A 6,107-nucleotide genomic window follows, 5' to 3' on the forward strand; every position below is an offset into this window, starting at 1 on the left:
TTCAAATAATTTTTTCAATTATTTTTTTCAATTATAATGTGTATGATTACATTGTCATAAATAATAAAAATAAATATAAATATTTTAGGCCTTGTGATGCCCCAATTTTTTTTTTTTTTTTTTTTTTTTTTTTTTTGAAACGTCATAAGATTTTAAATAACAATAACTTGCTAGAGAAAATTTTAACTACTAGTTAGGAACTTTTAAGTTCTTACAAAGCCAAAGTCCAACGACAGAATAAAACTACAAGTTCACACACAACGTCACAACATAGTTTAATCCTAATACAAGGGATAACAGGATTTTATTCTGACAAAATATTGACTCTAAGTCAGCCAAGGTTCGATATTGGCAGCAGCTCCAATTTCAGCCTCAGTCCCTTCTTCAACATAATCTGGCATGAAACGCCAGGGCAACAAAATATATGCCATGAGTTTTGCAACACAGTAAGAAAACGTAACCAACCTACCATTCTTTTTAAGAGACAAATAATAATATTCTAAACATGAGATAACAATATAATTATACACAGAAATTACAACCATTAGAATAGTTTCAGTAATTTTAATAATTTAGGTGACACTCGAAATCTCACCAAAGAGATTTAACTCACCAACCACTAAGCATGGCAACGGTTAATTTGAAACCCTCCCTTGGTCAAATATTTAAGTGTTACCAACCGTAACTACCAAGGATGCCCACGCCCGGAGTTATATACCCAAGTAGTGGCATCCGTGGTCTGCCCCAAGGAAACGGTCTGCCAGGGGTAAGCAACCTCCCTGTGTGCCACCTGCACATCCACCCTTATTCCAAAACCGAATACCGAAAAGGGTTCAAATAAGTCCCGTGCCATCTTAGAGTTTCGCAACACAATTTACGTGAGAATTCTCAAAACCAGGGCTCACCCTGAACAACCGGTGTTAACTGTCAACTCTTAATTCCGTATAGTCTTTAAACCAAGACTCACTCCGAACAACTGGTATTAACCGTCAATTGTTAACTTTGTATATGTCGTTAATCATTTCAGTTAATTTTGATATTAATCACAAATAACTCCAAATTTTTAATTACAAATAATGTTATACCAACTCATTAAAATTTCCAATCATAAAATATTGCATGTGTCACACAATACTAAATAAAAGTACAGAATTTAAATAAACAATTTATTTAAACCATGGTATGAAATAATAACTTAGATACAAGAATTAAACCCTAAACACACACATGCACAAATTTTTGATTTACAAAATTAGACTAGCATAATATTAAAGTGGTGATTTTATTCTGTCCAGAAAATTTTCAGAGTATATATCTTGCAAATAAAATTATAAATACATTACTTATACAACTCTAAAATTCATATCAATCTACAGGATACTCAATAAACATGTTATGGTTATTTTTCAGAAAGCTTTTCCCAAAAATAACTTATAAATAATTCTAAACAAATTCCAAGGGTGTTTATGACACAGATTTGTCACATTTCCTTATTTTAATTCCATGCTTAAATTTATAGATCAAACCCATAATCTAAGGATTTATTATGAAACTAGACTTCTTAAATTTCATCTTCTAGTCAGAAATTACCAGATTTGGCTTAGTATAGAATTTTAAATAAATTTTCAAATACATGGTAAAATCTGTCTCACAGTTTCAGATTCAGTTAGAAATTTGTATAAATTCGTAGAAAGCTCAAAAATTGTTTCCAAAAATTTCTGGATAAACTAGACATCATTATCAACAACTTTGTAGAAGAAATCATCTCGAAATTCTGAGTATAAAATTGTCTAAAAATTCGGGTAACATGCTGGCAGATTCAAGACAGATTATTCTCAACACAGTTTCAGATTTAGTTAAAAATTTGTATAAATTCATAGAAAGCTCAAAAATTATTTCCAAAAATTTATAGATAAACTAGACATCATTATCAACAACTTTATAGAAGAAATCATCTCGAAATTCTGAGTATAAAATTGTCTAAAAATTCGGGTAACATGCTGGCAGATTCAAGACAGATTATTCTCAACACAGTTTCAGATTTAGTTAAAAATTTGTATAAATTCGTAGAAAGCTCAAAAATTGTTTCTAAAAATTTCTGGATAAACTAGACATCATTATCAACAGCTTTGTAGAAGAAATCATCTCGAAATTTTGAGTATAAAATTGTCTACAAATTCGGGTAACATGCTGGCAGATTCAAGACAGATTATTCTCAACACAGTTTCAGATTTAGTTAAAAATTTGTATAAATTCGTAGAAAGCTCAAAAATTGTTTCTAAAAATTTCTGGATAAACTAGACATCATTATCAACAGCTTTGTAGAAGAAATCATCTCGAAATTTTGAGTATAAAATTGTCTACAAATTCGGGTAACATGCTGGCAGATTCAAGACAGATTATTCTCAACACAGTTTCAGATTTAGTTAAAAATTTGTATAAATTCGTAGAAAGCTCAAAAATTATTTCCAAAAAATTCTGGATAAACTAGACATCATTATCAACAACTTTATAGAAGAAATCATCTCGAAATTCTGAGTATAAAATTGTCTAAAAATTCGGGTAACATGCTGGTAGATTCAAGACAGATTATTCTCAACACAGTTTCAGACAATGTATCAAATGTACGTAATCTGAAAAATTTCAATTATATAAAAACAAAATGAGAGGGTTGAAAGGGTTTTCTTATTTAGTAATAGAGTGACAAAATGGTTGAGAATTTTGGCTTCTTTAATTTCCTACTCTTCTTCCTCTCCTAACACCAAGCTTGGTGGCTTTGGGGATTTCTCTCTTCTTTTTTTTTTCTTTCTCACCGGATGCTTGCATGCACAAGGAAGGCTTGCATGCATATAAATATTGAAGACATCTCTCTCTCCCTCTCATTCTTTCTTATTTCCTCAAAAACATTCCATTCCCTTTCTCCAATTTCTAATAGCAAACTTTCTCTAATTTTTATAAGTTCTTCCCTAAATTTTATAAAGGATGGTGGGTTCGGTAGGAGCCGTGGGTTGTTTGCCCATGGTTTGTTTGTTTGTATTTTTTTTTTTTTTTTTGTGTGTGGGTTTCTGAAAATTGACACACTAAGATTTTTAACTAAGGTATTTAGTAAGAATAGTTATTATATTGAATCATAATTAAAATAATTTATAAACAACAAATATTGAACACCCACAAAATTATTATTCTTAATAATGTCTTGTTAGTGATTGATTTGAGTCAATTTAAAACTAACTTTTACACTAATGTATAATTCAGATAGACTGTAGACAAAATTAATTAATAAATTTTCTTTAAAGAATAATTAAAAGATGGGTTTTCACAGGCCTGAACAAATATTTTTTTTTAGTTTATGTTTTTAAATTTTTTCAAACATTTCGTTCAAACCAAACGCGTTTGTAGTTTATATTTTTCTAAAAATAAACAAAAATCAGTTTATAAAATTTTTGTAAACATAAACAAAAAATGTAAACGTTACCAAACGCTAGCTGATCATTTGAGTTTCAGTTTGTGTAATCTTTATTCATAGGATTCTAGGTTTGGAAACGTGTTCGAATTGATTTGGACTTGGTTGTGTTTTATCTGAAGAAGATTTGAGGAAAATTATCTCATTCAAGAGAACAATAGGGGTATTTCTGTTTCTGCAAAAAATATAAATACATATAAAAATAAGGGAAAATTATTTATAAGTTCTATTAGGGAAACTTATGTAATGTAAAGTCCTGTGAAATTTCTTATAGAGTTTGAAGTCCTATTTAAATTAGAAAGTGTTCCACAAGGTCCTGTAAATTGTGTTTAAATGGTATCAGTGTACTATTATACCCTTTATATATGTTTCCATGTTATAAGTTATTAACCGTATTGTTTCCAAATTGTTGGGTGCCATGATCTGTGCCATGATCGCGGAGGCTGGTGGGTTTTCAAAATGTTACTGGTCTGGATGCTTTTGTTGTTTGATCTTGTCGATCTGGACTCAGATTGTTTAAGGGAAGGAGATAAAGTTGTCTGCTTCTTCAATTGGTGAGTGTTGCTCTGTGTTTTTCCCGATTGTTTTGTTTTCAATGTCCTCATATATCATATGGATTTCGCAATCTTGTATAGCCATCCATTGGCACACTTTGTAATGGTAATCACGCATCAACTTCTGTGGTAACGTTATTGTATTGTAATGTTTACATACGTGTCACATTACGTTTCGTAAAAGTACATTACGCTTGCTCATTAAATTAGAAAGTAAGAATGTGAGAATGTTGTTGGGTTATGCGAAGTGGTACAGCCATACATTGGCACAATTCCATTAGCCTCAAAGGCCGTTACGTTTAGGTTGTAATGTTAAACCATACTTGCGATGTTTGTCATTTTTGATCTGTGTTATGTTCGTTTGTATTTAGTTTGTGTTTTGCAATTGTTGTACTTTTTGAAAACATATGTCTCACATTACAGATCACAAACTTATTAGGTTTCTATTTTTTCCATTTCAATGTCACAATGTTGCTTATTTGTGGAAAGTATTGGAATGTATGTGAATGTAACTCACATACACATGGATATGAGCATGGTTTTTGTATTGTGTTGTCCCATTGTTGTATTTACTATGGACGTATGTGTCACATTACGTTTCGCAAACTCTTTGGTTTCTATTTTTTCCAATTGAATGTGACAATGTTGTTGGTTGATGGAAAGTATTAGAATGTATTTTAATGTTACTTTTACTTTTCATTATATATTATTCAATTTGGGTTTTTATTGTTCAGCTGTAAAATTTCTTATGATTGATTGTGATTGAATGTGGGTTGAACCACGTTGTACGATGTCGATATTACTGTGCTCACATTTGATTACATATCAGATGTCTTCCATGCCTTGTTTTTTTGATTTTTTGTAGAATGTCGTGACATAGTTAATGTTTCTTTTATTTTGTTGCGCAGGATATGGACATCATGCTATTTTTCACCTTCAGTTCATCCACTGTTGCTATCAAGGGTGTTAACGGATTGACATTCAAACAATTGGTAGAAAATTGATGTAACAGGTGGGCAGATGTGACACTATCATCGATTTCCATATCTTACAAACAATCGTGTCACGAGAACCAATTCATGATGAGTAATGATGTGGACATGGAAAACATGTTTTCCATTGCAAGGTCCATTGGTGTTACCCATATCAACGTTGCGATTGACTCGCAAAATGAGGTGGATTATTTGATTCGAGGTAATCAATTCGATGGGACTATATCTGCAAATCAAATGGATCCTAACATTGAACAATTACCGAGTCCCGAAACTAACGTAGATTTGTTGCCCAATTATTGTCGCCACAGTGAGAAAACGTTGATGATAGTTGATTGGTCACACGACATTAGTCACATAGGCCAATGTTTCGAGAGGGGTGTTGCTGCTTTTCGTTTGTTTCTGTCCAAATATGCTATTAAGTGTGGGTTTGACTTCAAATTCGTGAAAAACGATTCCGTGCGGGTCACAGCTGTGTGCACGTTGCGAGAGCATAAAAGGTGTACATGGTTGATACATGGAAGGGTTCAAACATGCAATGGATACTTTTACTTGAAGAGGTTGAACAACTTGCATAATTGTGGTGCTGTTGTTCGCACTGGGAAGAATAGTAGACTCAACTCTGAATTGGTTTGCAATGTTATTGGTGATCGGTTACGTGATAAGCTGCTTACACATCCCACTGACGTTGTGTTTGACCTACAAAAGGAGTACAGACAGAATGTTAGTTACCACATAGCCTGGTTAGGTATGGAGAAGGCAAGAGGCGAAGTGTATGGTGACTAACATGTTTCATTTGATCAACTTATATGGTACGCGGATACGGTTATGCAGTACAACCCTGGGAGTTATGTCAACTTGGATTTCAAGCAGTCAATCGGTCGATTTAAGCGGTTCTTCATATCGTTTAAATCTTGCATTGACGAATTCAACCATATCTGTCCATTATTGTTTTTTGATGACATTTTTTTGAAAGGGAGATTTAAAGGCAATTTGCTTGCAACGACGGGAAAGGATGGCAACAAAGGTACGTGTCTTATGATGATTACTTCAAAATTCCATATAGTAACGCATCACATTGTCACTAAACAATTTCTA

Source organism: Camellia sinensis, chromosome 13, assembly GCF_055761805.1.
Source record: "Camellia sinensis isolate YWXY chromosome 13, ASM5576180v1, whole genome shotgun sequence".
Lineage (NCBI taxonomy): Eukaryota > Viridiplantae > Streptophyta > Magnoliopsida > Ericales > Theaceae > Camellia > Camellia sinensis.